The 23,050-nt window shown below is 44.1% G+C and overlaps 1 protein-coding gene across 5 annotated transcripts in view; it reads left to right on the forward strand.

Annotated features, from left to right (window-relative positions):
* Positions 1–23,050, forward strand: part of LOC126188723 (uncharacterized) — a 342,072-nt gene that overhangs the window by 220,741 nt on the left and 98,281 nt on the right. The gene's annotated exons all lie outside the window — the stretch shown is intronic.

Here is a 23,050-nt window from a genome sequence, read left to right on the forward strand (position 1 = left end):
CGAAGAACCCACAGTTGCCGGCCGGCGTGGCCGAGGGGTACTAGGCGCTTCAGTCTGGAACCGCGCGACCGCTACGGTCGCAGGTTCGAATCCTGCCTCGAGCATGGATGTGTGTGATGTCCTTAGGTTAGTTAGGTTTAAGTAGTTCTACGTTCTAGGGGACTGATGACCTCAGATGTTAAGTCCCATAGTGCTCAGAGCCATTTGAACCATTTGAACCCACAGTTGTGTATGAACGATTGTAGTTTCGTCTCGTCCCAACGCTAATGAAAGACGATTTTCTTTTCTTTTGCATCCCATCTCGCTTTTCTATTCAGTTCTCCAGAGCTCTTGTATAGTATTTGACAATTATTGATTTATCCTTCGCAAAGTAGCCAATAAGCAGAATCTTTTTATGCATCCCAAAAAGCATTTGTCATAATTTTTCCTGCTAGATTTAACCTACTGCGACCTATTTCGTACAGGGACGCCAGTTTTCACCGACTTCTGTGGCTGGTGTTCCCTTTCTTGTGTGGAATAGGGAACCCATTTCTTAGCAAGAGTAACAAATAGTGCACCATTATTGCTTTTTTTTAAACGGTCAAACTATTACTAAAGAATTAATTTTCGCTATTTATTTCAGGTAGTATCAAATGTGGCACCGATGGAGCACAAAGCTACTTTGTAGGTAATTCTTTACATTAAATGTACTGAACTCTTTCTCCTCATATGAATATGTCGTCATATTCCATTCGCTGAAAGTGAAAGGGCACCCTCCTTATGAACATTGATCGACATATGAATACGTATCAACCAAAAAGATTTTTGGGCTACATACATATCTGTGGAAGTTTCTGTGCTTAAATTCAAGGAGTGCGGCGAATGCAAAAGTACTCACATGATAAAAAGTTTGCTGTGAAACAATCAGAACCGAAATAAAAGCAGTATGCTTCAAAAGAAAGTTCTTTTTAACACTCTCATTTGCATGACATAAATGATTGATGACTAGTTTCGGTCATATGTGATTATCATCTTCTGCTCTGAGTTTTCACGGCTGGCGTTTGATCATAATCTTTAAGATTAAAGTAATCAACCAGGAGTAACACAATATACAAATTCTAACATAATTTCCAGCTGACTACTTTTATCTACAAGAAGGAAACGTTAAACACGAACTTTCCTTCAAATATATGGAGTATCTATCGCGACGAAATTTGTGAAGAGTTAGATTCGCTGGATGAATCCTAAATAAGTGTAAGTCATCCACGAAGCAAGTCGGTTACAAAGCTCCTATTCCTATTCCTCTTATAAAGTTATGTGACCGGGAGAGGATGGGTGCGAGCAACTTACAGCGATGGACCAGTGGGTGTGAGTGAGTTACAGTTAGGGGAGCTTTTGGGAGTTTGAGGGGAATTACATGTTAAAAAAAGAAAAAAAAGCTAATATTTTCGCACGTCAAAATTTTTGGAAAATTTTTAAACGTGCTGAGGAAGGTAGAATGAGGCAGCTGGTACCCCAATTTTCAGTCAATTTTTAGAAATAAACAGGAACATATTCACATTTTTTGGTGTTCCGAAAGGAGCATTTTTCCTCTGATTGATTCATTTAACAGACACCTCCGGCAATGACAATGACGGAAAAAGAAGACAAACTGGGGCATTTGCAAGCACAGCCGTTCTACACGTGTAACATTCACAAACAGAATAACAAGCATATCGACTGCGGGAGAGGGGGAGGATCCTGTTACATTAAAGCACCCCCTAACACACAATTAGTTTGTTCCAGCAGTACAAGCGAAAATGTTGAAACTCAGTTTTTGCATTGATGAGAGCATTGTTAACCTGACCTTAAACTAGGACTGATGTTGAAATTAGGTCAGAGCTTTATGAGTTTTTCTAATCATCTTTCAGCTAACTGCTAAGACACATAGTGTACTAGTCTTAGAACCAAGGGTGAATCGCACAAAATTCGCTGAACATGTGGATAAAAAATTTATCATGACTTCCACATTTGTAAACTTTCCATTTGTAATTCCTGTTTCTAGTCATTATTCTCTCCAAGTGCTTTTTCTACTGAAGAAATATTTTGGTAGGCGGCTACCACCGTAGCGATCGCGCGGTTCCAGACTGAAGCGCCTAGAACCGCTCGGCCACATCGGCCGGCCGTGCTGGGCAGTACTTACCGATGTGAGCAGCTATTTTCAATTGTAAAAAAAAAAAAGAAATAAATCTCTTGTCAGATCCAAAATTTCAGACATACAGCTTGGATCAGGTTTGAAAGTAGTTACTGCGAATAAATTTTCTCCAAAAATATGGAAGATAGTGGAAACTGAGCTGTCAGCTTTTGAATCTGACATCCTGGTGGCATTGTCTGTGAAGATCACGTAGTAGCTCCTGAATGGCGTCTTACAATTTACAATGTTTTTGAAAGTATAATTCAGATGTTACTGGTTACCCTTACATCATTAAATACACTTAGAACACGTTTCCCATGATTGATGGTATAGATTGTGTTTTTAACCTCTCAGCTTTAAGTAAATCTGAATAATGCCACTTCTGAGTTTACTGCTTATAGGCCACACTGAAACAAATCTTCCATCGCCATCGGAATCTTTCACCTGGAGAACATCGACTACATGCCACATGTTACCACTTAGGTGCAGGCAGATTATACCTGCTCTACACTAGCGTTCAAAAGTTTAGCGCAATGGAAGAATGAAACCAAGATATCAAGATGGCTACAGAACAAAGTAATGCTTAATCGCTAGCTTGTTTGGCATACTATGTATCCAAAAAACATAACTAGAAAAGTTCTTAAACTAAAGATACTCTTAAAAAGTTAAAATTCGGAAAAACATTCACAAATACAAAACAGTAAATATACGATGTATTTATCCAATAGCTGCCACAAGTTCTTCAGTGACTTTATCTCTAAGAGATGACATAGAGAAGGAGCTGAGTTCAAATCTTTGTCAAGTTACCTATATCTACACTACGTGATCAAACGTATCCGGACACGGGGCTGAAAGTGACTTACAAGTTCGTGGCGCCCCTATCGGTAATGCTGGAATTCAATATGGTGTTGGCCCACCCTTAGCCTTGATGACAGCTTCCACTCTCGCAAGCATACGTTCAATCAGGTGCTGGAAGGTTTTCCTGTGGAATGGCGGCCCATCCTTCACGGAGCGCTGCACTGGGGGGAGGTATCGATGTCGGTCGGTGAGGCCTGGCACCAAGTCCGCGTTCCAAAATATCCCAAAGGTGTTATATAGGATTCAGATCAGGACTCAGTGCAGGCCAATTCATTACAAGGTTGTTATTGTCGGGTAACCACTCGGCCACAGGCCGTGCATTACGAATAGGTGCTCGATCGTGTTGAAAGATGCAATCGAAATCCCCGAATTGCTCTTCAACAGTGGGAAGTAAGAAGGTACTAAATATATCAGTGTAGGCCTATGCTGTGATAATGCCATGCAAAACAACGAGGGGTGCAAGCCCCCTCCATGAAAAACACGACCGCACCGTAACACCACCGCCTCCGAAGTTTACTGTTGGCACTGCACACGCTGGCAGATGACGTTCACCGGGCATTCGCCATACCCACACCCTGTCAATGGATCGTCACATTGTGTACCGTGATTCGTCACTCCACACAACGTTTTTCCACTATTCAATCGTCCAATGTTTACGCTCCTTACAACAAGCGGGCGTCATTTGGCATTTACCGACGAGATGTGTGGCTTATGAGCAGCCGCTCGACCATAAAATCCAAGTTTTCTCACCTCCTGCCTAACTGTCATAGTACTTGCAGTGGATCCTGGCGCAGTTTGGAATTCCTGTGTGATGATTTGGATGAATGTCTGCCTATTACACATTACGATCCTCTTCAAGTGTTGGCGGTCTCTGTCACTCAACAAACGAGGTCGGCCTGTTCGCTTTTGTGCTGTACGTGTCCCTTCACGTTTCCACTTTACTATCACATCGGAAATAGTGGACCTAGGGATGTTTAGGAGTGTGGAAATCTCGCGTAGAGACGAATGACGCAAGTGACACCCAATCACCTGATCACTTTCGAAGTCAGTGAGTTCCGCAGAGCGCCCCATTCTGCTCTCTCACTGTGACTAATGACTAGTGAGGTCTCTGATATGGAGTACCTGGCAGTAGGTGGCAGCACAATGCACCTGATATGAAAAACGTACGTCTTTCTGGGTGTCAGGATGCTTTTGATCACATAGTGTAAATCTGTGCTCTGTAAGTGCAGAGAGTACATAGTGTACCAGTGAGCTATCCCAGCAGTGGAGGTGTGCCACTGCTGGAACAATGGGGGCGTAGTTTTCACTGTGTACACAAACCAGCCACTTGCATAATCTAATTTAATGACACTTACCTAAAAAAAAAAAAAAACGTAATTCATGACCCTAAAATAAAAACCTGTCCCTTTGTGCTCTTAGTTTGGTTTTTTAGGATCTAATTAAAGGACAAATGCTTTTAGTCTAATCTCTATAGCTGTCATTTTTATGGTTATAATTTATGATCCAGTATGGCTACCAAGTATTCCACTTGTGCTCTTATGTTTATGAAAGTTTCATTTATGACAAAATGCTTTTAGTTTAACTTTAATTACCATAATTTATGATCTAAAATGGATAACGCCGCACGGGATTAGCCGAGCGGTCTTAGGCGCTGCAGTCATGGACTGTGCGGCTGGTCCCGGCGGAGGTTCGAGTCCTCCCTGGGGCATGGGTGTGTGTGTTTCTCCTTAGGATAGTTTAGGTTAAGTAGTGTGTAAGCTTAGGTACTGATGTCCTTAGCAGTTAAGTCCCATAAGATTAAAAAAAAAATGGATAACTCCCCTTGCCCACTTGTGTGCAGCATTTCTGTTGGTGAGATTTGACTTCTCCACACCATCAAACCCTCTCCCTCCGCCCAACACAAGTGTCTGGGGTACCTTGCTTCGTGAGGTGTATCTAGCGTTCGTTCTCCGTATACTGGTTGATCAACAGCAAATTCAGGTGATATTTGGAATTTGCAGCAGAGTATCATGCTAATACAATATGTTAACACAACAATATAAACAATTTCTGCAATGTATTTTTAACAAGCAATAAACACCTGTTATATATTTTCTGAAAGTATACCAACATATGACCACCTCTCGTCATTGTTATATCGAAATTTTGTCGACTTCTTCCAGTATTATAAAGCCTCATACATAAATATGAGACCTTAAATGTTAAACACTCACCATACTGTGATACTTAAAGAAATTGCACCGATATCCTATGTTGTACAATTTCCAATGTGCGTTATTTAAAAACAAATACTCTCTTGCTATATATCAAGTCTACATTCACTATCAGGAACTTATCCCTGCTCATAAATTAAGGATAATTGCAGAACGTGGTGCCACACAACGTGGCACTACACAAAACTGGCGCTAATAGCATAGGCATATACGGAACAAAACCACACAGATCTGTAAGTCCACGGTACGGGTGATAAGTTGAGAAAACCATACCGAAACACATGTGCTACAAAACACCACTGTTTCCTGCGCATGTACCCCGACGTCAATATGGGATATGATCACCATGCACACGTACACAGGCCGCACAACAGGTTGGCATACTCTGGATCAGGTGGTCGAGCAGCTGCTGGGGTATAGCCTCCCGTTCTTGCACCAGTGCCTGTCGGAGCTCTTGAAATGGTGTAGGGGTTTGAAAAAGTGCAGCGATACGTCGACCGATAGCATCCCAGACGTGCTCAATGGGGTTTAGGTCTGGAGAACAGGCAGGCCACTCCATTCACCTGATATCTTCCGTTTGGAGGTACTCCTCCACGATGGCAGCTCGGTGGGGCCTGTGCGTTATCATTCATCAGGAGGAAGGTGGCACCCACTGCACCCCTGAAAAGGCGGGCATGCTGACGCAAAATGACGTCCCGATACACCTGACCTGTTACAGTTCCTCTGTCAAAGACATGCAGGGGTGTACGTGCACCAATCATAATCCCACCCACACCATCAAACCATGATCTCCATGCATTAAGGGGTTGGTATCTGCTTCCTGGTTCACACCAGATGAAAACCCGGCGAGTATCACTGTTAAGAGTATACATGGCCTCGTCCGTGAACATAGCCTGGGACCACTGTCCCAATGACCGTGTACTGTGTTCTTGACACCAGGCTTTACGGGCTCTCCTGTGACCAGGGGTCAGTGGAATGCACCTTGCAGGTCTCCAGGCGAATGAACCATGTCTGTCCAGTCGTCTGCAGACTGTGTGTTTGGAGACAACTGTTCCAGTGGCTGCGGTAAGGTCCCAAGCAAGGCCACCTGCAGTACTCTGTGCGGCACTGATGGTGAGATATCAGTCTTCTTGTAGTGTTTCGTGTTGTACACTGTGTACGTCCCGCACTGTAGCACCTGGACACGTTTCCTGTCTGCTGGAATCGTTGCCATAATCTTGAGATCACACGTTGTGACACACGGAGGGCCCGTGCTATGACCTGCTGTGCTTGACCAGCCTCCTGTCGCCGTAGTAATCTACCCCTCATAACGTCATAACGTTCTTTGAGCCATTTTCAACACACAGTCACCATTAGCACGTCTGAAAACGTCTGTACACTTACTTGCTGCACCATACTCTGACATACACCAACACACCTCTGCATATGTGGGTTGCTGCCAGCACCACCTTGCAACAACCGGAGGTCAAATGCACTGCATGGTCATACCTCGAGGTGATTTAAACAGGCAAACCGCCCACCAGAGCGTTGTTTCACCACGTATCAGCACTATCCTTATTTATGGCATGAGTGTACATCACTAAATGACACCAATACCCCACACTTGTTCTTCTACCACTGTGGTAAGATGCACATCAATTACAGCTTCATTTAAAAGCAGGTAAAATACTAGGTATCTCGCCCACTGAGCATGCACATCCTGCATGAGCACAGCACTCGAATAGTGCTGCCCTGACTCTGTGCAGCATGCATCACCAGTCACAGCCTTCACCACTACCACCAAACACTTCTACTATTGTTTAGCATTTGAGGGATGCATCCAGCACTTCTTAGATGACTGTAATAAATGGTTCAAATGGCTCTGAGCACTATGGGACTTAACTACTGAGGTCATCAGTCCCCTAGAACTTAGAACTACGTAAACCTAACTAACCTAAGGACATCACACACATCCATGCCCGAGGCAGGATTCGAACCTGCGACCGTAGCGGTCACGCGGTTCCAAACTGAAGCGCTTAGAACCGCACGGCCACACCGGCCGGTTGACTGTAATAGCAAGGCGATAGTGGGGGAAGGCTTCTACCCACAACAAGAGGTAGTAGCAGTGGGCATATAGACAGAAGGCCTGTTGCATACTTGTGCATGCGTGAGAGATGCACCAACTGTTCGATGGACTTGCAGTCTTAAAACAAACGTTAACACTCGAAAATTTGCTCTCATTTTAGCGATGTTCTGTCTGATCAAAAGCACATGGACACCACTAGCAGGCATTAATATGAGAGCTATCTACTGGGTGAACTGCATTAATAAATAAAAAAAAATGTCGTGATAGGCAAATCTGATACATGCTTCCTGGATTGGTGATGCACTGTGTTTCATTTTGAGGTATTGCTGCGTAATAGTCTTTATTAATGGGATCACATGTCAACAGTAACAGTTCAGCGCCGTTTTCTAATCTCTACACGAGCTTTCCCTCCTACCAACATCATGACATATTTTATTCCATAGCAAGACCTACACAGTAGCCATTTTTACCGACTGCGAGATTATCTATGCCTTACTGAAGTTGGTAATATCCACAATAAGAGTTCACATGTGCAAGTTCATTACCCCTCACACTCTGTTCGGATACGCATGTGCCTTTGACATCATCCCACCCTATACCACCCTGGAGCTACCAAGACCTGCATGCTGGATTAAGACACTTGCACTGCACATATGTAGAACCATATGTGTTCCATAGATTTCGTGTTTGTTTTGAATACAGTCAGAGAGAGTCCCTTTAGTCAACCATAGTGCCAGTAGTGCTAGTGTTTGTTTTCAATACAGTCCAGAGACAGGTAGTGCTATTTTCATTGTTTTCTACAAGAAGTGCCTAGCAATCACAGTTTAGTCAACAATCAGCCGCCTTTAGTGAATTAGCAGTCTAGTTAAAAGTTGATTAACTCTCTACAGTAAATTGATTCCTTAGGATGGATAGGATGTGTGACTGCTGTGTACGGACGCAGGAAGAGCTGGCCACTGTTCGCGAACAGCTGAGCGTGTTGATGGCCGCGGTCAGCAGTCTTCAGGCTGCTGCCTCGGAGTGTAGCTGCAGTGGGGAGACTGGTGCGTCGCATGGTACACCCCAGGTGTTACATGCTTCACCCATTGTCCCTGCTGTCGAGACATCTTCGCGGGTACCGGGCGCGGTTGGGCCACCCTCTCCCCAAGGCGAATGGCGGGTTCAGCGGCGTTCGCGGCGCACGAGGCGGGGGGTGAATGTGGAGGCTGGCCGTGTGGCATCGCCCGCTCTGCCTGTCAGTGGACATGTGGCTGCTCCTTCAGCAAGGTCCGAGCAGGCACACGGAGGGAGGGGTTTATTAGTTATTGGGAGCTCCAACGTTAGGCGGGTGATGGAGCCCCTTAGGGAAATAGCGGAAAGGTCGGGGAAGAAGGCCAGTGTTCACTCTGTCTGCTTGCCGAGGGGTCTCATCCGAGATGTGGAGGAGGCCCTGCCGGCGGCGATAGAGAGCACTGGGTGCACCCGACTGCAAATTGTTGCTCATGTCGGCGCCAATGACTCCTGCCGTCTGGGTTCAGAGGTCATCCTCAGTTCGTACAGGCGGTTGGCGGAATTGGTGAAGGCGGAAAGCCTCGCTCGCGGGGTGGAATCAGAGCTAACTATTTGAAGTATCGTTCCCAGAACCGATCGCGGTCCTCTGGTTTGGAGCCGAGTGGAAGGCTTAAACCAGAGGCTCAGACGATTCTGCGGAGATCTGGGGTGCAAATTTCTCGACCTCCGCTATCGGGTGGAGAAATGTAGGGTCCCCCTGAATAGGTCAGGCGTGCACTACACGCCGGAAGCGGCTACAAGGGTAGCGGAGTACGTGTGGAGTGCACATGGGGGTTTTTTAGGTTAGAGAATTCCCTCCCTAGGCCCGACAAGACGCCTCCTGAGACGCGGCAAGATAGGAGTAGGCAAAATGCAATAGGGAATAACAATATTAATGTGCTAATAGTAAACTGCAGGAGCGTCTATAGAAAGGTCCCAGAACTGTTCTCATTAATAAACGGTCACAACGCCCATATAGTACTAGGGACAGAAAGTTGGCTGAAACCAGACGTAAACAGTAATGAAATCCTAAACTCAGATTGGAATGTATACCGCAGAGACAGGCTGGACAGTGAAGGGGGAGGCGTGTGTTATAGCGATAAGAAGTGCAATAGTATCGAAGGAAATTGACGGAGATCCGAAATGTGAAATGATTTGGGTGAAGGTCACGGTTAAAGCAGGCTCAGACATGGTAATTGGATGTCTCTATAGCCCCCCTGGCTCAGCAGCTCTTGTGGCTGAGCACCTGAAGGATAATTTGGAAAATATTTCGAGTAGATTTCCCCACCATGTTAGAGTTCTGGGCGGAGATTTTAATTTGCCGGATATAGACTGGGAGACTCAAACGTTCATAATGGGGGTCAGGGACAAAGAATCCGGTCAAATTTTTTTAAGTGCTTTATCTGAAAATTACCTTGAGCAGTTAAACAGAGAACCGACTCGTGGCGATAACATATTAGACCTTCTGGTGACAAACAGACCCGAACTATTTGAAACAGTTAACGCAGAACAGGGAATCAGCGATCATAAAGCGGTTACGGCATCGATGATTTCAGTCGTAAATAGAAATATTAAAAAAGGCAGGAAGATTTTTCAGTTTAGCAAAAGTGACAAAAAGCAGATTACAGAGTACCTGATGGCTCAACACAATAGTTTTGTCTCAAGTACAGATAGTGTTGAGGATCAGTGGACAAAGTTCAAAACCATCGTACAATATGCGTTAGATGAGTACGTGCCAAGCAAGATCGTAAGAGATGGAAAAGAGCCACCGTGGTACAGCAACCGAGTTAGAAAACTGCTGCGGAAGCAAAGGGAACTTCACAGCAAACATAAACATAGCCAAAGCCTTGCAGACAAACAAAAATTACGCGAAGCGAAATGTAGTGTGAGGAGGGCTATGCGAGAGGCGTTCAATGAATTCGAAAGTAAAGTTCTATGTACTGACTTGGCAGAAAATCCTAAGAAATTTTGGTCTTATGTAAAAGCAATAGGTGGATCAAAACAAAATGTCCAGAAACTCTGTGACCAAAATGGTACTGAAACAGAGGATGACAGACTAAAGGCCGGAATACTAAATGTATTTTTCCAAAGCTGTTTCACAGAGGAAGACTGCACTGTAGTTCCTTCTCTAGATTGTCGTACAGATGACAAAATGGTAGATATCGAAATAGACGACAGAGGGATAGAGAAACAATTAAAATCGCTCAAAAGAGGAAAGGCCGCTGGACCTGATGGGATACCAGTTCGATTTCACGCAGAGTACGCGAAGGAACTTGCCCCCCTTCTTGCAGCGGTGTACCGTAGGTCTCTAGAAGAGCGTAGCGTTCCAAAGGATTGGAAAAGGGCACAGGTCATCCCCGTTTTCAAGAAGGGACGTCGAACAGATGTGCAGAACTTTAGACCTATATCTCTAACGCCGATCAGTTGTAGAATTTTGGAACACGTATTATGTTCGAGTATAATGACTTTTCTGGAGACTAGAAATCTACTCTGTAGGAATCAGCATGGGTTTCGAAAAATACGGTCGTGTGAAACCCAGCTCGCGCTATTCGTCCACGAGACTCAGAGGGCCATGGACACGGGTTCACAGGTAGATGCCGTGTTTCTTGACTTCCGCAAGGCGTTCGATACAGTTCCCCACAGTCGTTTAATGAACAAAGTAAGAGCATATGGACTATCAGACCAATTGTGTGATTGGATTGAAGAGTTCCTAGATATCAGAACGCAGCATGTCATTCTCAATGGAGAGAAGTCTTCCGAAGTGAGAGTGATTTCAGGTGTAATGTATATTCACAATATACATTAATGACCTTGTGGATGACATCGGAAGTTCACTGAGGCTTTTTGCAGATGATGCTGTGGTGTATCGAGAGGTTGTAACAATGGAAAATTGTACTGAAATACAGGAGGATCGGCAACGAATTGACGCATGGTGCAGGGAATGGCAATTGAATCTCAATGTAGACAAGTGTAATGTGCTGCGAATACATAGAAAGATAGATCCCTTATCATTTAGCTACAAAATAGCGGGTCAGTAACTGGAAGCAGTTAATTCCATAAATTATCTGGGAGCACGCATTAGGAGTAATTTAAAATGGAATGATCATATGAAGTTGATCGTCGGTAAAGCAGATGCCAGACTGAGATTCATTGGAAGAATCCTAAGGAAATGCAATCCGAAAACAAAGGAAGTAGGTTACAGTACGCTTGTTCGCCCACTGCTTGAATACTGCTCAGCAGTGTGGGATCCGTACCAGATAGAGTTGATAGAAGAGATAGAGAAGATCCAACGGAGAGCAGCGCGCTTCGTTACAGGATCATTTAGTAATCGCGAAAGCGTTACGGAGATGATAGATAAACTCCAGTGGAAGACTCTGCAGGAGAGATGCTCAGTACAGGCTTTTGTTAAGGTTTCGAGAACATACCTTCACCGAAGAGAGCAGTATATTGCTCCCTCCTACGTATATCTCGCGAAGAGACCATGAGGATAAAATCAGAGAGATTAGAGCCCACACAGAAGCATACCGACAATCCTTCTTTCCACGAACGATACGAGACTGGAATAGAAGCGAGAACCGATATAGGTACTCCAGGGTAGCCTCCGCCACACACTGTCAGGTGGCTTGCGGAGTATGGATGTAAATGTAGATGTAGAACCATCAGTCATACATTATAATTTTGTCAAATGATTTCTTAACTGTCAAGAATGACACATTAACATTCCAGTATCTCGACGTACTATTCTTACCAGCATAGGGTTAAACGCATACTTTGGTCACATAATTTTAAGAGTGCAAAACTCCTGTCCAGTAACAGCATAGGGACTGCAGTGACAACTGCCAAGGTCATAGATCTCCAACAGATTGCATCTACATCTACATCTACATCTGCATGACTACTCTGCAATTCACATTTAAGTGCTTGGCAGAGGGTTCATCGAACCACAATCATACTATCTCTCTACCATTACACTCCCGAACAGCGCGCGGGAAAAACGAACACCTAAACCTTTCTGTTCGAGCTTTGATTTCTCTTATTTTATTTTGATGATCATTCCTACCTATGTAGATTGGGCTCAACAAAATATTTTCGCATTCGGAAGAGAAAGTTGGTGACTGAAATTTCATAAATAGATCTCGCCGCGACGAAAAACGTCTTTGCTGTAATGACTTCCATCCCAATTCGCGTGTCATGTCTGCCACACTCTCTCCCCTATATTACGTGATAATACAAAACGAGCTGCCCTTTTTTGCACCCTTTCGATGTCCTCCGTCAATCCCACATGGTAAGGATCCCACACCGCGTAGCAATATTCTAACAGAGGACGAACGAGTGTAGTGTAAGCTGTCTCTTTAGTGGACTTGTTGCATCTTCTAAGTGTCCTGCCAATGAAACGCAACCTTTGGCTCGCCTTCCCCACAATATTATCTATGTGGTCTTTCCAAGTGCAGTTGTTCGTAATTTTAACACCCAGGTACTTAGTTGAATTGACAGCCTTGAGAATTGTACTATTTATCGAGTAATCCAACTCCAACGGATTTCTTTTGGAACTCATGTGGATCACCTCACACTTTTCGTTATTTAGCGTCAACTGCCACCTGCCACACCATACAGCAATCTTTTCTAAATCGCTTTGCAACTGATACTGGTCTTCGGATGACCTTACTAGACGGTAAATTACAGCATCATCTGCGAACAACCTAAGAGAACTGCTCAGATTGTCACCCAGGTCATTTATATAGATCAGGAACAGCAGAGGTCCCAGGACGCTTCCCTGGGGAACACCTGATATCATTTCAGTTTTACTCGATGATTTGCCGTCTATTACTACGAACTGCGACCTTCCTGACAGGAAATCACGAATCCAGTCGCACAACTGAGACGATACCCCATAGGCCCGCAGCTTGATTAGAAGTCGCTTGTGAGGAACGGTGTCAAAAGCTTTCCGGAAATCAAGAAATACGGAATCAACTTGAGATCCTCTGTCGATAGCGGCCATTACTTCGTGCGAATAAAGAGCTAGCTGCGTTGCACAAGAACGATGTTTTCTGAAACCATGGTGATTACGTATCAATAGATCGTTCCCTTCGAGGTGATTCATAATGTTTGAATACAGTTGTTGTTGTTGTGGTCTTCAGTCCTGAGACTGGTTTGATGCAGCTCTCCATGCTACTCTATCCTGTGCAAGCTTCTTCATCTCCCAGTACCTACTGCAACCTACATCCTTCTGAATCTGCTTAGTGTATTCATCTCTTCGTCTCCCCCTACGATTTTTACCCTCCACGCTGCCCTCCAATACTAAACTGGTGATCCCTTGATGTCTCAGAGCATGTCCTACCAACCGATCCCTTCTTCTGGTCAAGTTGTGCCACAAACTTCTCTTCTCCCCAATCCTATTCAATACTTCATTAGTTATGTGACCTACCCATCTAATCTTCAGCATTCTTCTGTAGCACCACATTTCGAAAGCTTCTATTCTCTTCTTGTCCAAACTATTTACCGTCCATGTTTCACTTCCATATATGGCTACACTCCATACAAGTACTTCCAGAAATGACTTCCTGACACTTAAATCTATACTTGATGTTAACAAATTTCTCTTCTTCAGAAACGCTTTCCTTGCCATTGCTAGTCTACATTTTATATCCTCTCTACTTCGACCATCATCAGTTATTTTGCTCCCAAATAGCAAAACTCCTTTACTACTTTAAGTGTCTCATTTCCTAATCTAATTGCCTCAGCATCACCCGACTTAATTCGACTACATTCCATTATCCTCGTTTTGCTTTTATTGATGTTCATCTTATATCCTCCTTTCAAGACACTGTCCATTCCATTCAACTGCTCTTCCAAGTCCTTTGCTGTCTCTGACAGAATTACAATGTCATCGGCGAACCTCAAAGTTTTTATTTCTTCTCCATGGATTTTAATACCTACTCCGAATTTTTCTTTTGTTTCCTTTACTGCTTGCTCAATATACAGATTGAATAACATCGGGGAGAGGCTACAACCCTGTCTTACTCCCTTTCCAACCACTGCTCCCCTTTCATGTCCCTCGACTCTTATAACTGCCATCTGGTTTCTGTACAAATTGTAAATAGCCTTTCGCTCCCTGTATTTTACCCCTGCCACCTTTAGAATTCGAAAGAGAATATTCCAGTCAACATTGTCAAAAGCTTTCTCTAAGTCTACAGATGCTAGAAACGTAGGTTTGCCTTTCCTTAATCTTTCTTCTAAGATAAGTCGTAAGGTCAGTATTGCCTCCCGTGTTCCAGTGTTTCTACGGAATCCAAACTGATCTTCCCCTAGGTCGGCTTCTACTAGTTTTTCCATTCGTTCTGTAAAGAATTCGTGTTAGTATTTTGCAGCTGTGGCTTATTAAACTGATTGTTCGGTAATTTTCACATCTGTCAACACCTGCTTTCTTTGGGATTGGAATTATTATATTCTTCTTGAAGTCTGAGGGTATTTCGCCTGTTTCATACATCTTGCTCGCCAGATAGTAGAGTTTTGACAGGACTGGCTCTCCCAAGGCTGTCAGTAGTTCCAATGGAATGTTGTCTACTCCGGGGGCCTTGTTCCGACTCAGGTCTTTCAGTGCTCTGTCAAACTCTTCACGCAGTATCATATCTCCCATTTCATCTTCAACTACATCCTCTCCCATTTCCATAATATTGTCCTCAAGTACATCGCCCTTGTATAGACCCTCTATATACTCCTTCCACCTTTCTGCTTTCCATTCTTTGCTTAGAACTGGGTTTCCATCTGAGCTCTTGATGTTCATACAAGTAGTTCTCTTATCTCCAAAGTTCTCTTTAATTTTCCTGCAGGCAGTATCTGTCTTACCCCTAGTGAGATAAGCCTCTACATCCTTACATTTGTCCTCTAGCCATCCCTGCTTAGCCATTTTGCACTTCCTGTCGATCTCATTTTTGAGACGTTTGTATTCCTTTTTGCCTGTTTCATTTACTGCATTTTTATATTTTCTCCTTTCATCAAATAAATTCAATATTTCTTCTGTTACCCAATGATTTCTACTAGCCCTCGTATTTTTACCTACTTGATCCTCTGCTGCCTTCACTACTTCATCCCTCAAAGCTACCCATTGAATACAGTATATGCTCCAAAATCCTACTGCAAACCGACGTCAATGATATAGGTCTGTAGTTAGATGGATTACTCCTACTACCCTTTTTAAACGCTGGTGCGACCTGCGCAATTTTCCAAGCTGTAGGTACAGATCTATCGGTGAGCGAGCGGTTGTATATGATTGCTAAGTAGGGAGCTATTGTATCAGCGTAATATGAAAGGAACCTAATCGGTATACAATCTGAACCTTAAGACTTGCCCGTATCAAGCGATTTGAGTTGCTTTGCATCCCCTAAGGTATCTAGTTCTAAGAAACTTATGCTAGCAGCTGTTCGTGTTTCAAATTCTGGAATATTCCATTCATCTTCCCTGGTGAAGGAATTTCGGAAAACTGCGTTCAATAACTCCGCTTTAGCGGCACAGTCGTCGGTAACAGTACCATCGGCACTGCGCAGCGAAGGTATTGACTGCGTCTTGCCGCTTGTGTACTTTACATACGACCCGAATTTCTTCCGATTTTCTACCAAATTTCGAGACAATGTTTCGTTGTGGAACCTATTAAAGGCATCTCGCATCATGGGCTTTCCCTCACTGATTATACATATCTTTCATTATAGCCACCTACCCCAAGCATTGCAAGAAGAGGTTTACTTACATATAGTTCTGAAGACGGATCTACTGTTAGTACTATCAATTAACATCCATCCTTCTTTCATTTGCGAAAGGTGTATGGAAAGGTTGTCTGTCAGTACACCTTCAGATTACCGGTAGCTCCAGTTCCTTGTCGCAGTCATTTTGTAAGACATATGGAGGAGGAAATAATTGATTATCGTCATCATTTAGAGGAAGTGCCAAAGAGATTGTCCACATTACCCCCGCCTCCACTTTCTTTCTTTCTTTCTTTCTTTCTTTCTTTCTTTCTTTGGTACCGCCATGTGGTACCACTATTCCCCATATTCTGCCATTAAAACCAGAGAAAAAATCAAAGAGGCCTTACTGCTACACCTTTAATTATGCTATGCTTAGTACTCATACATTATCGGATTTTGACAAGAGTATATCCTCCAGTCCCATATGGACACTGTGTGAATTCATCACCCTTTATTTGCATGATAGTGCACTGTGTGATCCACATTATGCGTATGCTATTTGATCGAAAGTATCTACACACCTATGTATGATTTTTTAGGAACTTAAATAATTCCATGGAAGAAATAATAAAATTTTCCAAGACAATCCTAGTGTCTATACAGTCTCTATATCAGTCAGGCACCAGTAGCCGGCTGAGCCACAAGTAGCAAAAGGGAAGAAACCGATTTTGTGACTTTTACGAGTTCCTAACTAGGAGCGAATTTTATAATATCATCTGTGTGATTTAATAGTTTAGTTTCTTGAGTTTCTGCGTGTTTATTTAATATCTAATATCCACAGTTCTCGCGTTTACGTTCGCGTCGGAAAGTAAACCGATTTTGTGACATATTACAAGTTCCTAATCAGGGGAGAATTATTTAGTTTCACCTGAGTGCTTCAATAGTAAGGTTTTTCAATCTCTGCGTATTAATCTAATTTATTAGACACCGTTCCTGCGTTTTCGTCAGAATCTACAGTAGAGTTGCGCAGCACGTACAGATAGTCCATTTATCTGCATAGTTTAGTTTTCCACGGTCTTTAGTATGGACAGGGACTGCGATGGTTGTGTGCCGATGCGAGCCGAGATGGTGACACTTCACTCGCAGCTTCAGGCTGTGATGGCTTCGGTTACACAGCTTGAGGCTGCAGTGGATGGGCACCACTGTTGTGGTCCGGCTGTGGGGATCCAACGGACGTCCAGCACGTCCGAGCCCTCCAATCGGTCCTCACCGGTGACCAGCTCAGCTCGCACTGAGGTTGACCCATCACCTGTGGTTGAGTGGGAGGTCGCCCTGGGGTGTAGCAGGTGGGGAAAGACTTCACAGGTGGCTGCACGTGAAGCCTCCCCGGTTTGTCTGACAAACAGGTTCCAGGTGCTGTCTGTGGCTGACACTGTCGCTGAGCCAGATGCTGTCGCCTGTCCTGTTTCAGAGGAAACCTCTCAGCCTGCAAGATCTGGGCAGTCGCAGAGGATGGGATTATTGGTAGTTGGGAGCTCCAACGTTAGGCGCGTTATGGGGCCCCTTAGTTACTTGGTTGACAAGAAGGGTAAGAAATCCAATGTACACTCCGTGTGCATACCGGCTGGAGTCATTCCAGATGTAGAAAGGGTCCTCCCGGATGCCATGAAGAGCACAGGGTGCAGCCAACTGCAGGTGGTGGCTCACGTCAGTACCAATGATGTGTGCCAGGGATTCTCTCTGGTTTCAAGCGGCTAACAGAAGTGGTAAAGGCTGCCAGTCTTACTTGCAAGATGAAATAAGAATTGACGATTTGCAGCATAGTCGACAGGACCGACTGCAGACCTCTGGTACAGAGCCGAGTGGAGGGTCTGAATCAGAGGCTCAGACGGTTCTGCGACCGTGAAGGCTGCAGATTCCTCGACTTGCACTAAAGGGTGGTTGGGTTCTGCTGAATAGGTCAGGTGTCCACTATACGCAGGAGGCGGCTACATGGGTAGCGGGGGCTGTGTGGCGTGGACTGGGTGGTTTTTTAGGTTAGAGGGTCTGAGGGAAAACACAAGAAGGGTTTCAGTCACAAAGGGTGCAGGCCGAACACAGGAAGAACGTAGATACAGGAACCATTGGTATAACAGTTGTAAATTGTCGTAGCTGTGTTTGGAAAGAAGCAGAGTTCCAAGCACTAACAGAAAGCACTGATGCCCAAATCGTTATAGGCATGAAAGCTGGCTAAAGACGGTGATAAGCTCAGCCGAAATTTTTGCGAAAAACCTAAGGATGTTCCGAAATGATAGACTAAACCGGTTAGCGGTGACGTATTTATGGCTGTTAGAAGTAGTTTATCTTGTCGCGAAATTGAAGTAGATCGTTCCTGTGAGTTAGTATGGGCAGAGGTCATTGTTGGCAACCGGAATAAAATAATAATTGGATCCTTTTACTGACCTCCCAATTCAGATGATACAGGTTCAAAGAAGACTTGAGTTTGATTTCCTCGATATGTTGGCGACAATCCATGTTTCATTCCGGAGGTACGCGTTCTCTGAACATTATTTTGAGCAGTTGGTTCATGAGCCCACGCGAATAGAAAACGGTTGTGAAAACACTCTCCACCTCTTAGCAAAAATAAGCCTGAGTTAATAACGGATACAGGGGTTAGTGAACACAGGGTTGTCGTAGCGAGATTGAATATTGTAACCCCCAAATCCTCGAAAAATATACCTATTCAAAAAATCAGATTAAAATTCACTTGACGCCTTCCTGAGAGACAATCTGTGCTCCTTCCAAATTAATAACATAAGTGTAGACCAGATGTGGCATGAATTCAAAGAAATAGTATCGGCAGCAATTGAGAGATTTATACCAAATAAATTAACAAACGACGGAGCTGATCGTCCTTGGTACACAAAACGGGTCAGAACACTGTTGCAGAAACAACGAAACAAACATGCCGAATTTAAACAGACGCAAAATCCCCAAGATTGGCGATCTTTTACAGAAGCTCGAAATTTAGCGCGGACTTCAGTGCGAGAGTCAACAATGAAACTTTGTCTCGAAACCTGGCAGAAAATCCAAAAAAGATTCTGGTGTTATGTGAAGTATGTTAGCGGCAAGAAACGATCAGTGCCTTCTCTGCGCGATAGCAATAGAGATACTATCGAAGACAGTGCTGCCAAAGCAGAGTTACTAAACACAGCCTTCCGAAATGCCTTCACAAAAGAAGACGAAGTAAATATTCCAGAATTCGATTCAAGAACAGCTGCCAACATGAGTAACGGAGAAGTAAATATCCTCGGAGTAGTGAAGCAACTTAAATCACTTAATAAAATTAATTAGGTTCCTTTCAGAGTATGCTGATGTATTAGCTCCATACTTAACAATCATATATAACATTTCGCTCGAAGAAAGATCCGTACCCAAAGACTGGGAAGTTGCACAGGTCACAACAATATTCAAGAAAGGTAGTAGGAGTAATTTACTTACAGAACAATATCATTAACGTCGATATGCAGCAGGATTCTAGAACATATATTGTGTTCGAACTTTATGAATTACCTCGAAGACAACGGTCTATTGACACACACTAAACATGGGTTTAGAAAACATCGATCTTGTGAAACACAGCTAGCTCTTTGTTCACATGAAGTGTTGAGTGCTATTGCCAAGGCATTTCAAATCGATTCCGTATTTCTGGATTTCCGGAAGGCTTTTGACACTGTACCACACTAGCTACTTGTAGTGAGATTGCGTGCTTATGGAATATCATCTGTTATGTGACTGGATTTGTGACTTCCTATCAGAGAGGTCACAGTTCATAGTAATATATGGAAAGTCATCGAGTAAAACAGAAGTGATTTCTGGCATTCCCCAACGTAGTGTTATAGGCCCTTTGCTGTTCCTTATCTATATAAACGATTTGGGAGACAATCTGCGCAGCCGTCTTCGGTTGCTTGCAGATGACGCTAGTAGGGGGACTAAGTATGTGCCAGCGCACGTTGCATTGTTGCCAAATTTATTCAAGATGGCGGCGATGACGTCATTCAAGATGGCTGCATGTAGACTTGGCAACATCGAATGACATCATCCAAGATGACGGCTTTTGGCGGGAAAATAGTCAAATGGTTCAAATGGCTCTGAGCACTATGGGACTTAACATCTATGGTCATCAGTCCCCTAGAACGTAGAACTACTTAAACCTAACTAACCTAAGGACATCACACAACACCCAGCCATCACGAGGCAGAGAAAATCCCTGACCCCGCCGGGAATCGAACCCGAGAACCCGGGCGCGGGAAGCGAGAACGCTACCGCACGACCACGAGCTGCGGGCGGGAAAATAGTCCAATTGAACTACGTCCACTAACCTAAACTCAAGAAAAAATGGCGCGAAATTTGAATTTTGGCGGGAAAATAGTCCAATTGTGCTACGTCCACTACCCTAAGCCTCCAGAAGAAAAAAAGGCAGGAAATTTGAATTCCAACAGGATAATGCATGCAAAAATTCTTACTTCTCTTTATTATTATTGATTATCATTTATTAACATTCATTATCAATCACTGTCATTTATTATCATTTGTTATCATTTATTATCATTTATTATTATTTATTATCATTTATTATTATTTATTATTATTGACCTGCCTCCACTAGCAAATTCCCTCCAAATTCAAATTCCAACACGTTAATGCCTGCAAAACCTTACTTTTGTTTATTATTATTCATTATTATTTATTAACATTCATTATCATTCAGTGTCATTTATTATCACTCATTATCATTTATTATCATTCATTCTCATTTATTATTATAGGCCTACCTCCACTAGAAAATTGCGCCAAATTCAAATTCCAACACGATATTGTGTCGAAAACTGTACTTCTATTTTTTATTATCATTTATTATTTATTAAAGATGTCCGATTTTCTCGGCGAGAAAATCATTTTCCTTACAACCATAACAAAAATCTATCACAAGTTCAAATCCCAATACCATAATTGATCACATGTACGAGCTTTCTCCATCACTTATCTCTTAGCCTATCATAATCACATCAAATAATAAACTGCAGTTATAGTAACGTAATTCACGTTCTTTGATTTTGCAGGGGGGAAGGGACTGAAGACTTTATGTCAAGCAATACGGTCATCACTTGTTCTCTAACACAGTCAGCACACACATCCTTGATATCGCAGTGCAGTCACCACGACGTCTGCGCTCCAACTGAATTAGTTCAAATCCTCGCCACCCCCAGGCCAGTGTGTGGAGACACTGCTTACGCCTGTCACGTGAGGCGGCCGGCTGATAGTGGGTGGGGGGGCGAGCCCAGCGATCGCTCCCACGTCGTAAACATGTTTTTGCTGGACACGCTGGAACTTGCCGAGTATGACGTCACAGCAGCCCCTTGTCCACTCACCACGTGTATTCATCACCTCCGCACATTTCCTGCCAAAATTGTCTTCCTCGGAGCTCAATCACACAATGGTCGACTGTTTGCTGCCAAAGTTGTTTTCCTCGGCACGTTCAAACCTGTCGATGCCAACCGCTCACTGTCCACCACGTGTCCCTGTGCGAGCGAGAACACAGTGCTACACTTTTGGCGGTAAAGTTTGCTCGACAGTGTAATCCGCCATGACTATATAACAGCACGTTTGGACCGCACTAGAACGCCCGCTAATTGACTCGCTCTCGCGCGCGCGTAATAAATGTACAATCGCTGCGCCGCCACCCCGCTGACCTCACACACCCTGCATACATGCGACGGACTTAGCCTTCTGTAAATACCCCGAAAATGACCCTTTATTTCAGACATTACGGTCATGCAGGTGTGTTCCAACTGACTTCTCCATGCGCATACAGCGAAACTCCAGAGCGCAGCTGACGTACGCGCGGCCGGCTGAGACCGCTCCATCGGCAGCTCCCTGGCCGGTTGACGTCAAGCGACCAGTGGTGCCCTCAGACCGCCATGGCCAGCGCGCCAGGTAGGCGGTGAGCGTCCCCTCAGGGTCCCGCCCCATACGGTCAGCCGCGCTCGCCTCAGAGTCCGACTACGTAAACATCTTTCCGCGCCCGCGAGCACTTAACGCTGGACAGGATGGAACCTCTCGACTGCGTGCCGGACAAAGGATACATTTGGCGCCAGAGTTTGACCGACAGTGGAATCCACCATGACCGTATAACAGCACGTTAGCTAGTCGCGAGAACGCTCGCTAATTCACTCTCACCACCCCGCTATATTAAATAATTAAATTTACAATTACATATACGTATGCAAACGTGTTCAACTCCCTAATTTCAACTACTTTTCGAGGACCAGACCGCCACCTCCTCCTCCTCCTCCTAGGAACCAGCGCCAATTTTGAAATCTGCCAGTAAACAAAGCTCACTTGCGCTTCCGCCACCAACCTAAGATAATTGTTTCACACTAAGCCACCAGCACTCACCCTCTTCCTACACGTTTCTGGTAAATGGACTCACCCTGCACTAGGTCCATGGATGGAGGAACGAATTTACTTTATTTAGGAATGGAGTATATGTATCACACCGACATGTCCCACATCATACAGACCTGCAAAACACTCCTACATAACTCATTTATAATGTTCTAGACACACGCTTGCTAATTGTAAACAGTTAAAAATAACTCATAGCACAGCCTACAGACATGCGAACCACTCATAAATAATGCAAAACATTTACGTCCAAATAGCTAAACAACCGCTAATTTTCGGAAATAATTTCAGTGCATAGGCTGATGTAAGGAGAAACGAGTGTACTTTATTTATTTGCGACATATCTTTTTGAAACTTTTACTTCTCATAGGTTTCGATATGTAAGTCTGACATAAGGCAGTTTCTGAACTCCAGTAGTGCACTACACGTGGCAACACAACCACACCCAACAAGATATTCATTCCAATCCAGACCTCTAACTCCACTACAGATAGCCGGCCGCGGTGGTCTAGCGGTTCTGGCGCTGCAGTCCGGAACCGCGGGACTGCTACGGTCGCAGGTTCGAATCCTGCCTCGGGCATGGGTGTGTGTGATGTCCTTAGTTAGT

The sequence above is a fragment of the Schistocerca cancellata genome, chromosome 1 (assembly GCF_023864275.1).
Source record: "Schistocerca cancellata isolate TAMUIC-IGC-003103 chromosome 1, iqSchCanc2.1, whole genome shotgun sequence".
Classification (NCBI taxonomy): domain Eukaryota; kingdom Metazoa; phylum Arthropoda; class Insecta; order Orthoptera; family Acrididae; genus Schistocerca; species Schistocerca cancellata.